The sequence below is a fragment of the Oratosquilla oratoria genome, chromosome 12, assembly GCF_046742065.1.
Source record: "Oratosquilla oratoria isolate Oo_2021 chromosome 12, ASM4674206v1, whole genome shotgun sequence".
In the NCBI taxonomy this organism is placed as follows: domain Eukaryota; kingdom Metazoa; phylum Arthropoda; class Malacostraca; order Stomatopoda; family Squillidae; genus Oratosquilla; species Oratosquilla oratoria.
In genome coordinates this window covers 59,892,086-59,905,266 of record NC_134788.1, presented here as the reverse complement: position 1 = coordinate 59,905,266, position 13,181 = coordinate 59,892,086, and positions in this window count along the sequence as shown.

The following is a 13,181-nucleotide window of genomic DNA, read 5'->3' as shown; positions in this document are numbered from 1 at the left end:
CCTGTATATAATCGAGATTTCAAAATATAATTAATGTTTTATATACAAAACAAACTATATTAAACTACGATAGTACACTATATTTAGCATATTCACATTGTCTATATATTGTAGCTGATGTTGCATCCTTGTATTTCCTTTTAAAACTAATGAAAGAATGTAAATATAAAAGCATATGATACGGAGGAGCCCACTAGAAATGCACTGATGAGCGTGATTTCTTAATGTGAACTCCTTGATCTTCACACACCAGAAACCATTGTCTCCCATCATAGCTGTGTCTCATCGTCATTGGTATCTTTTCTCCATTGCAGTAATGTTCTCATGGAACTTCTCAACATGCTCTTCAGTCACTCCTTCCAAGTTTTCACGAAACATTCCAAATGTGAATGCAAAAAGTGCACCTTTAATGACATTCTACATCCTAAGTTCTTATAGCTTTCCAAAAGCTTTGCTACATCGAGCGGTTTGTGTTTTGGGTCTTTGTTATTAGCAAGGAATCCATGAACTCTACCTCGAATTGCACACCACGACTCGCTTTCGACAGTACTCATTGCATTTTCAAGTTGCATTGACTTCAACATTCTCCTTACTGGCGGACTAGTAAATATACCACCCTTAACTTTGGCCTCTGATATTTTTGGAAAGAGTAGACGAATCTCTTGAAATGCTTTTCTACCTTGAACTAATGCTTTTACAAACTGTTTGATCCAACCAAGCTTTATATGAAGTAAGTATAGCAACACTTTGGTAAGGTCTACAAGAGGCAGTATAATAACATTGAGTTTTCCTGGCTGCAAGCCATCTCGAGGGAGCAACTCCACTTTCTAGTAGTGTTCATTATCAACCCGACTACCCCACAGGCAAAGAAAACATGAATACTTGGTGTATACACCCTGAAATCCAAGTAAGAAGGCGATCATTTTAAATTCACCACAAATATCCCATGAAATGCTATATTTATATATTTTTAACATTAACTTAGTAATGAGCAACTCTGTTAGATACCTTTCATTGCTACAGTAAACATTTCATAAACGTACAAGCATTAAACCACTTGAAACATGTAATGCTGAAGATAATGTCCAGCCATGCCGGCCATTTTGGAAAAAGACTGCCAGTGTCTTTATGGGCAGGGTTCGAGATGGTCCCTTATTTGAATCTCTTCATAAGATTGGGACTCTAGTCTAACGTCATCCTGTCGTATTTCATGCTTTTAATCTAATTTGAACAATCACATGGTATTTTGTCACTTATCCGCTCGGAAATCCACTCTTATAAACCCTTATTTGAATAGAAATATGAACATGACCATGTTGGAATCGACAGTTTATGAAAGGGAATGGGAGGACTAGGAAAATTACTTCATCCATTGCATTTTGACCTTACATGCCAGGCGATGCACTCGTATGCAGGGTTACCAGATTACTGAGGCAGAAAAAGGCCAAAGGCAACAACAACAAAATGAGCCATAAAGGCCAAATGCACTACAAAAAAAGGCCAAAAATATGCAGCAAATAGGCCAAATATTTAATTATTCCACTTCTCAATTCACCAAATACTATACGATTTGTACTGAGCACTGAGCTATAGTGGTTTACTGGATTGGCGATCTGTGTACACAAGCGCTACGCAGCTCGTAAGTCCTCCGCCTAGGCAACGGGTGATGCAGTGGCCGCCATATTGGACCCCCTATGATTATATTGCGAACGAACTTAAATGTTCTAAATAGCTCAGTGGTGCCAAGTAAAAGATCATATGCATACAATGAATTAATGGTTCTTTATTTTTCATAAACAGTATAAAAAGTAAGTCAAATGTATGATCATTTGTTTCATAATCCTTTTTAATGAGAAACAGAAATCAAATTAATAGTTTTTTTTTTCAGCAAGCAAGTTTCATGGTCATTATTTCCACAAACAATATAAAAAATATAATCCTTTTCATGAGCAACAAAAAATAAGTCAAAATTATATTCTGCATTATAGCACCAGACTGGTAACCAAGGAAACATAACCAGTGTTCAAACATAGTCAATCACATCATCACATACATCATATTCATCTCCATACATATTTGCAGATGAAAATAAGCGGTACATATCAGGTGTGACCACAAAATTCCTGCAACACAAACCTCTGAAATGCAGATGGGTTCTAATGCGAATGATGGCATCTAGGGTTCTTGTACTCAGTCTGTTTCTTAATTTTGTTTTAACTATTGTAGCATGAGAAAATATGCGTTCAACAAGAGCATTGCTAACTGGTGTGACAAGACAGGACAATGCATATGTTGCTAGGTCTATAAAAGATTTGTTACCTAGTGTATCATAGCGATTACCTACTCCTATCCAGAACTGAACAGAGTCATCTGGTATTTTGTTGTCAAATACTGCCTCTTCAACCCAGTTTACATGTAATACATTCCTATACTGCTGTTCAATGGCATTAGATTTATGTGTTCGTAAGGTAGGGAATGGTAGATCCTTATATGGCACCCTTGCTGTTTGACTCAAAATTTTTGATGGGTCAAGACTACTGAGACCCTTGTGTATGTTCCTCGTAGGAGGCAGACGTTTCTCAGCTTGCTTGATGGCCTCCACGAGAAAGCTGTAACATCGGGCCTTGACGTCCTGAACTTTCGTTTCACCACTAACTTGATGCATCTCGATATACTTCTCCACTTCCATGGCAAAGCGAGCTCCAAAATCTACTTCGGATATAGCTAATTCACTTTCATCTGGGCTGAAAACTCTTGCCCGTAGACTATGATGATGTTGAGCAAGCTCACTTTCCATGCTCTGAGGATCGGCATCCGTGGCTTGAAAATATGAGTAGACGCCTTCAAACTCCATAACAATGGGTGTGACACAGTGAAAATACCAATAGTTGATTGGGTCATTTAGGATGCCAGAAATCATACGTGCCGTATACCTGGCATCAGCTCCACTAGCCTGCTCAGCACACATGAAGTATGCCTTAAGTTCTTCCCAGTTCATCAAGATGCTGTACATTACTTTCCCGCGCGCTAGCCATCTGGTCTGAGAAGCTTGCTGAAATGGCAGCGAGGTCCCTTTCCTTTCTTCAGTTGGGTCCATTATGCTAAACAATTGTTTGTAAGCTGCCCTCCTTACTGCACTCTTGGAAAACCATTTTGGTATTTCTGAAATTAAAAATCCCAAGCATGAAGGCAGCTTCTCAAATGCATGCTTCACGCACAGTGCTAGAGAGTGACAAATACATTTTACTTGCACACAATCTGGAGACTCCTGCTGTATTCGGGTCCAAACCGAGTTCACTTGCAAAACCAATGCAGGTACCAAGTTCTAAACCTAGATTTGTAACAGCAGCTTTAATGACTGAATAATGCTTCCCCTGTTGTGTCATTGACAGGAATAAGACCAACAAACTCTGTTACTATTCTCTTTTCCTTTTTGCTGCAGTAACGCATCGCAATGCATGGATACTTCACTGTCCCAACATCGGTTGACTCATCTACTAAAAGGGCAAAATTTTCTCCTTCTAGATCCTTCTTCAGTTCTTGTTTAAGGGTTGGGGACACAACTTCCGCAATCAGTTTGCTACATTTAGTTCTAAGAAGATTGATTTTTCCGAAGATGCTACCTTTCCCATTTTTTTTTTTTTTTTATCATTTCACCAATGTGGTTCACAGGGGAAGTTGCGCAATGGCAGCAGACTGCAACAGCAAGTTCCAATTCTGCCTGTTCGACATCGTTGGGTGTTGTTGACTAAAAAATTGATTGGTGGTGCAAGTGTTGGTGTACTGTCTTCTTGCGTTTCTCCGATTTTTCATGGTTTTGTAATGAGCACATTTTGGGGTTCAGATTACAGTGACATAACTTACAATATGCCTCACCAGAGCCATCAGGTGCATATTTCACCAACATAAACTTTTTCTCCTACTCAGCTCTGTACCTCCTGGCACTATCATAATTGCAGTTCCACTTCGGCATCTTAGGCTATTGAAGATTGCAGGCTGATTCTTATTCTAAAATGCATGCACCTGAAAAAATAAATACTCCTAAATATCTAAGCACTTGAAAATCACTAAAAACACTAATGAAAATTTAATGTCAACGATCTTTTCCACCCTACATGAATATAAACAATCAGAACGAACGCTTTTGTGGGATGGAAAATGATTTCACCAATTTTAGTGATCAAAACACAATATATTTCTATATTCAGTAACCTACCAATGTAGCCTACTCCTTGCTTGTTTATGAACATAGCTTACTATTGATTGAAGGCCTAAAATTACGTCAGACAGTTACGAAAAAAAATCACGCCAAAAGTTGCACATGGATCTCGTGCGCCATCAACATCACACAGCTGATTCGTCCAATTTTATCTTTGTGCCATAAGAGAAAATGGGACAAATTGCATGGATCACAATGGTAACTATATGGTAGACTTTAACTTGAATTAGTTTTGTCTTAGGAGTTGGCGAATGAACTCAGTATTCAACTCACTATTATCAGATGATATATCTAAGCCACATACTAAAAAAAAAAAAAAAAAAAAATCAGATTTGGTAATTTAGGTCAAACTAAATATCCTTAGGCCAAATGCTTGAAAAAGAAGCCAAAATTGAGGTTTTTGGCCAAAAAAGGCCAATCTGGCAACCCTGCTCGTATGTTTACAATCATCTATGATCTTGGCTGGGCGCCACTTCGTCCTCTACAAGTTATAAGTAAGTAAACTTATTTGGCAAAGAATCAATATACATGAAGTGCAAAAAATAAATACAATAACACATATTTCGAAATAATAATCACAAAATTGCCGAGGATAACACAAAAAAACATGTACGCTTATTTCCATTGTGGTCTTCATTAGATTGTTATTCTACGCAAAGTTACACAGACAACAGACGTAGGGGGTTAAGGGGACCAGAGACAGTCGTTTCGTATCAATTGAATACAAATATATCCTTTATGGTATGAGCACTTACTTAATATATACTAAAAAGAATCTTTGAGATTCCTAGGACATCTGTGATATCCAGAAGTGGCATATAATTTAGAAGCACAACATGACATGCACGCAGGTATGAGGTAATAAATGTAATTTTGAGGACGCTCGACAATCGTGCACATGTATTTTTTGTATGGTGGAGGTTATTTTCCTTGTCTGTTCATCACTTGATGTTGCCTGGTTTCATGTTAGTTCTGATTGAATTTGGGCACTTCCAATTTGGTAGTGAGAATGAAGTCTTGTCAAAACTCTCATCTATTGTTTACATTCTCGCATGCAACGACCATAGATACTAAGCAACAAATTCAGGGATACGTTTCCAGGGGCAATATATTCTTGGCAACTTCTTTTCATTGCGACGGATGCGGATTGTAGGAGTGGAATACTTCGAATGTATGCTGTGAAATGTCACAGAAAGAACCATAGGTTCACTCAATATTTGTAATTCATATCGAAAGGTTCCAGGAGCAGTCATTCACCATTACCTACCCCCCCCCAAATGCTTCATATTGTAGTCGTGATGTACTAGCATGAATATGTTGTAAATATTCATAACTCAACAAATTACAAATACCATGCTTTTTTTTTGTAGTTTAGGGATGAGTTTAACTTAACCTAGAAGTAGTTTAGGTTCTGTAGACTTTTTCCTCACTCATTAGATAAGTGACAAATATTTTATAGTTTTATTTATGGATGCAGTGTGTTACTTGTGCCAAAATTCAATCATTTACCCGCCAATCCTGTGGCTCTGCAATGGGGGTGGGTGGGGTGTTGCAAGAATCAAATATTGGTTTCTGACATCCTTGATTATTGGGTGGGTGTAGACACTTGCAAAAATATTACCAATATTTCTTATTTCAAGTGTTCGCTGCTATTGTATCTTTCATCATACTATGATTTTAATTTCTTTCTTGTGGCTTCTTTCTTTCTCCATGTAATGTTTACTCATACACTCCTGTACTTTATTATTCCCCTGTTGATTTTCACTTTACTAATCACTAGGGAGCCATTTCCAAATTTCCAAAAAGGAGGACACAGCATATTGATGATTATAATATACAGGAATGGGTCCCAGTGAATAGAGATACATTTTAACAACCACAATGCCCTTTAATTCTAAGCCATCAAAGGCCAGCATGCTGAAATTGAAATGTGGTACTGCCCAGGACTCGAACCCAGTGTGACAGTGACTTTCAAACTAAGCTATCAAGAGAGATATATGTTCAGTGCATTATTTATTATATATTTGTATGCTCGAGTTACACATATATGAAATTCTGTGTTCAACCCATCTCCACTATGATAGTGGAATTGGAAGTATACAAATGCGGGAAAGTATTTGTACAACACTATGTTGTACAGATACTTTCCCACGTTCGTATACTTCCATGCTGGCCTTTGATGGCTTAGAATTAAAGTGCATTGTGGTTGTTAAAATATATATATATATATATATATATATATATATATAAAATCAAAAACTGAAAGTGAATCATATTTTTCACTTCTAATGAAACTGACAAAAAACAAATACCTGTATTTCTTACTAAGTTACAACATAAACAAAACCTAGTTGTATCCTCACCTTGATTGCCTGGAGGTTTATTTCTTTTTGTACTTCTGCCCTCTACTGGCCATCTCCAATAGTTTCTTGTTGGCCAGAAGTGTTTTGTACATAGCTGTGCATTCTTCCAAACGGTTTCTCTCGTTCCTCCAAGCTGATGTCATCATTGAAAAAGCTCACTCCAACTGAGCATTACTGCGTGCAATGGAAAATATATAAGCACTCACTTTCTTCAGGTTTGTGAATGAGAACTCAGATTTATATTCACTGTACATTTTGAGATAGCGTTCATCACTGTGGCAATCTACCATTTCTGGAGTATTAATAATTGTGTCCACAATCCTATACTATTCATACAAATCATCTAAAAGATACATCACTAGACAGGCCCAATTTTGATACTTTATTTTGAAAACTGTTTTCAGAGAAGTCATATCTGTCACTTAAATACTTTCTGGCCCTTTCATAGAAAACACTGAGGTTTGTTTTACATTTCTTAGCCATGTCTGCAGTAAGCTGGCTAAGCTTGGTGTTTGCTGAATACCCAAAAAAACAAATCCTTCATTCTCCTCTCGAGCTTGTGTGTCAGGTCAGCCATTAGCTTATATATTGAAATCATGCTGAATGATTTGGCTTCTAGTGCTTCGATAGTGTCTGAGAATAATGTATGAGTATGAATGAGGAAGAGGAAATAGATCTCTGACACTTCAGAGTCATTTCTTTCATCTCCGAAGCACTTCCACAGAACCTTGGGACATTCCTCTTCTCCTAAGCTCTGAAAATAACTTTATAGTGCTTTCCAGTACTTCAGTATTCTGTGAATTGATGGCAAAAGGGATAGCCATCTAGTTACAATATGTCGCAATAGATTGCATTCATCAAACTCCATAAATTCGTAGAATTTCAACTGTTGTGTTCTGCTTGCTGAGATGCTGAAATGGCTGTACACCTTGAGAACAATATTTTCAATGTCAGTGTCCAGTTTTCCAGCAGCAAATTTTGTTGCATCGTGCAAAACATGAGCCAAACAGTCAGTAGCAATAATGTTTTGGGCTAGTTTCAGTTTCTGATAAACACTGTTGTACTTTCCATAGTTTACAGTTGCATTGTCAACTGTGTATGCCGACACTTTATTCAGATCCAGACCCGGCACTTGTAACTTAGACTATTAGCTCCTCCTTGGGGATCGCTAATAGATAGGCCCCACCACAGAACACTTCTTATAACATTGGACATTAGTAAAGCTTTTGATGCTATCCCCCGCCACAACCTAACAAATAAAATATATAACACAGACATGCACAATAACACCAAAAGATGGCTGGCCAATTATCTGGCAGGCAGGAATGCTCATGTGTCATATAATGGCCAATCATCGCACATCAGAAACATTAAGAACGGAGTACCACAGGGCTCAGTTCTATCCCCCACATTATTTAATCTATACATGCATGACTTACCCACGCCAGACACCTCAGAAATACAAATCTCTTCCTACGCAGACGACATAACAATCACATGCACACATCGTAACACAGACAAAGCTGCAGAAATAATCCAGCCTTACCTTGACACACTCAACACATGGTTCATCACAAACAGACTCAAAATAGCTCCAACCAAATCTACAGCAACACTTCTCACCAACTGGACAAAAGAACACAAATACATACCTCATCTCTACATCAACAACACTCTAATACCACACACAAACACACCTAAAATTCTTGGTGTAACATACGATACATCCATGTCTTTCAAACAACACCTCACAAACATAAAAAACAAATGCACACCTAGACTTAACGCACTTAAGTCAATCACTGGAACAACATTTGGACAAAACAAAGAAACTAATATAACAATATACAAACAATGCATACGCTCAGTGATGAATTATGCGAGTCCTGCATGGGCTCCTAATCTCAGTGAGACACACCACAACACCCTTCAAATCATACAAAACAAAGCCCTAAAAACAATTACAGGCTGCACAAATACATCACCTACAGACCATTTACACTATGAAACAAAAGTCCTCAAAGTCAAGGACCACCTCGACATGAGAGGCACACAAACACTTGCTGCAGCCACCACAAACACATCACACCCGCTACACTACATAGCAGAACACCCACACACACCAAGAAACATTAAAACTACACCCATAGACCTTTATTACACACAGATACTCTCTTCTCTTCCTCCACAACCACCAAATACCAGCCTCCGGAAACACATTCATAATCATATCACTCACCGCTCCATTAACACACTGAAAGACAACACACTGCTGCATGCCAGACCCCCTGATATCCACCCTTCTGAATCCTCTCTCCCACGTAAGGACAGAGTCCACTTGGCCAGACTGCGATGCGGTCACCACCCAGCACTTCTAAGCTACCAGAAAAGGCTGGACGACCGTGTTGTGAACAGCTGCCCAGGATGTAACACTTCACCCCATACCATACAACACATAATGGAAGACTGCATTATACACAATCATGCACGCAAACAACACAACATACACTCTATAAAGGATTTGTGGGAAAACCCAGTTTCGGCTGTGGCCTTCCTTGGGGAGACGGGACTGCTCGGACAGACAGTCTAGGGAACGACAACAACAACAACTTAGACTATTATAGCTGATTTGTGATAGCTTTTGATGATTCATCATTATCAATGTAAAAGTCAAGTAACACATGTTGCACTCCCTCCTCAAAATTAAAGTATCTCAAAAGAATTGGGAAACATTGTTGCACCTTTGTTTGAAGCATCAGTTGCTATTGAAAAGTGCAAGTCATGTTCTTTTACATATTCCACGTGCTTCTGTACAGAATATGGTGCTCCCATATTTTCACACAGAGCTTTTGCTTTGGTTCTTCCACATGTTACACCTTTCGCTACCGAGGAGTCACTATATACCTCTCTGTCAACTTTCGCTGCACAGTCAATGCTCCTATATGACTGGTGATGTTTTACAGTATGATACCCTTTACAAAGTTCTGCAGCTGTGATTTTGTCATCCTGAGAGGATCGAGCTGAAGAAATAAATGATAGCAGTGACAAGTTGCCAGCACTAAGAGTGTTAAGTCTATGTTTGTCTGTGGCTGTGTGTCGTTCAACTGCACTCTTCCCCTAACCTGCTATCTCCACATCACAACGACACAGTGTACAAAAAAGCATGAAACTCATCCTTTCTGCCTTTAGCAATGAATCCAATCTCTTTGGCCCAGTCAGAGTTAAACAAAGTCTTTCTTTTCAGCATTTTCAGACTCCTTAACCTCATAAATTAATTGCCAAGCCACACTGCACCATAGCCACCGCAGGACTGCAGCCCAATGTATGAGATGAATCATGCAATCACACGTTCACAGCATTGGTCCTGTGCAGTTCCTGCCTACTTCGGCTGCTGAGTTCCGATGTTGACCTTGGCCTGGGTACTCCCACATAATTTGATTGTACGGCATTATTGTATACCTAGGGTTATTTACTTATTTATTTATTCTTTATTAATGTTTTATTCATTTGTTTATTCATTTATTTTTGCCACACCCCAAGAAAGGAGGACAAATACACGTCTGGCGTGAGGTTGTGCCGGATAGAGGACAAAGTGCTCAAAAGGGGGACATCTGGCCACCCTACTAGTCATCTAGGAAATTGAATATCATGTTGATTTACGAGTAGGATTGCTACACAGCACAAATATTTACACATCACACGTAATTCATTTGAAGTGGTTGTTTTCACTGAACTATAAATCAACAAGCTGATTCCTTCGTGGGCCTTATTATAGTAACTGATGGAAGTGAGGGGTGAATCTTACCCAACGTAGTTGTAGGTAGGGATAGGTTAGGATATATTGATTAGAAATCATTTACTTCTCACTAGATATTTTATATTTTTATTTGTAGGATTCTGGTGGTATTAGTGTGAAATTTTACTTGTTTCCCTCCAAAATGGAAAACAAGTAATTTGCTGTAGAAACCAATACAGTATTAGATTATCATAAATTTCTCAAATGTTGATTTATGACATCCGTTATTGGTGTGTGTGTGTGTGTGTGTAGGGGCGGGTTTGGAGGTGTTTCCTGACAAATGGAAACCAATAAAGGATTTACAAGAATCACATATTGATTCCTGGCATCTTCGAATATATTATAGAGTGGTTGACCTCTGGAAAAAAAAAATGGTAATAAAATAAAATAAGTCCAGTTATCTGTGTTACTGTGTCCATCATACTCCAATTTCCCCCCTTATTCTTTCTGTTTGTAATATTTATATACATTCTTGTGACTTCTTATCTATAAATTTTCATTACCTTTTCACTACTTTTTCCAGTTTCTGTGTTTCTTCATAGTCTTTACATTTGTTCAATCATCCATTTTTTCTCATTCTTTTCTTTTTAATCTTCTTTGGTAAGAATTGTTTATCTTAATTTGTTGCACTTTGGTTAATGTATTTGTATATTTTCGTGATACTCCAAAAGTATCAGCAAGTAATAATCTTTATATCGTAATGATTGAAAAATAGTGCCATTCACCATAACCTTAATGAAATATGTTGATTTACAAGATTGCTATGGGGCTACTCCCACTGTGCACCTTGTCTCTATATTTGATGAAAGTGAGGGGTGAATCCAACCTAACCTATAAGTAATTTACTTATCACGGAGAGGATGGTGGTGGGGGGTTTCTTAAAAAAAACGGAAAACAAGTGATTTATTGTAAAAATGAATATCAGAATCTCATGAATCTCTCCAACGTTGATTTTTGAAATCCTTGATTGATGTGTGTGTGTAGTTGTCCTCTGTAAATTTTTTTCCAAATATTTCTTGTTTCCAGCTGTGGTGTTGTATCCTAAAATTGAATACTTTTTCTTGTGGGCTCTATCGCATTGCATTATTTGTTCGGTCTTTCGCTTTATTATTTCCTGAATAATTTTGACTACTCCATATTTTTTAGTATTTGTTCAACCTTCCATTTCTTTCTTTTTCCTTTAAAGTTCTTGTTATGAAATGTTTATTCCCTTCCCTGATTTCATATTGGTTAATGCCCCACTCTACTTGTATTCCTTGGTGTCACTACTATTACAGTCTCGCAAAAACTTAGTTGTCATACTTATTACATATTTACTTTCAGGATGAGAGTAGCTATCAACAATTCCTGGGAAAAGATATCCAAAGATTCTCTACATTCGTCATATAAATATAATCTTGTGTCATCCGCGGCACACCTATCTCATGAGTCATCTTAAATATCACACGATGACCCACACTAGAAAGAAACCTTTTCAATGTGACCTGTGTGATGCAGTTTTCTCGACAAAGAGTAATCTTAACCGACACGTGGTGACCCACACTGGAGAGAAGCCTTTCCAATGTGACTTGTGTGATGCAACTTTCACACAAAAGAATAATCTCCAACAACATGTGGTGACCCACACTGGAGAGAAGCCCTTCAAGTGTGACCAGTGCGATGCAGCTTTCGTAGCAAAGTGTCATCTCAAACGACACATGGTTACCCACACTGGAGAGAAGTCTTCCCAATGTGACCTGTGTGATGCGGCTTTCTCACAAAAGAATTATCTCAAACAACACATGATGACCCACACAGGAGAGAAGCCTTTCCAGTGTGACCTGTGTGATGCAGCTTTCTCACAAAAGAATCATCTCAAACGACACATGGTAACCCACACTGGAGATAAGTCGTTCAAGTGTGACCTGTGTGATGCAGCTTTTTCACGAAAAACTGGCCTCAAATATCACGTGATGACTCACACAGGAGAGAAGCCTTTCAAGTGTGACCTGTGTGATGCAGCATTCTCAGCAAAGAGTGTTCTTAAATATCATGTGGTGACCCACACTGGAAAGAAGCCTTTCAAGTGTGACCTGTGTGATGCAGCTTTCTCAAGAAAGGATAATCTCAAAGGACACATGATTACCCATACCGGAAAGAAGCCTTTTAAGTGTGGCCTGTGCGATGCGGCTTTCAAACGAACGATTGATCTCAAACGACACCTGATGACACACACTGGAAAGAAGCCCTTCAAATGTGGCCTGTGCGATGCGGCTTTCACACGAACGAATGATCTCAAACGACACCTGATGACTCACACTGGAGAGAAGCCTTTTAAGTGTGACCTGTGCGATGCAGCTTTCTTAGCAAAGGGTGACCTTAAGCAACACATAGTTTCACACACCGGAGAGAAGCATTTCCAGTGTAGCATGTGTGATGCGTCTTTCTCACGAAAGAATGATTTCAGACGACACATGATGATCCACACAGGAGAGAAGCCTTTCCAGTGTGACCTGTGTGGTGCAGCTTTCTCACAAAAGAATTGTCTCAAATATCACGTAATGACCCACACTGGAGAGAAGCCTTTCAAGTGTGACCTGTGTGATGCAGCTTTCTCAGAACCAAGTAAACTTAGACGTCATGTGGTGACCCACACTGGAGAGAAGCCTTTTCAGCTTTCACACGAAGGACTTATTTCAAAGGTCACGTAATGACTCGCACTTCCTCACGAAAAGTTGATCTCGTGTGTTGCATGATGACTTATGCTGGTGAGAGGCCTTTCCAGTGTGACCTGAGCGATATAACTTTCCTGTATGATGGTACT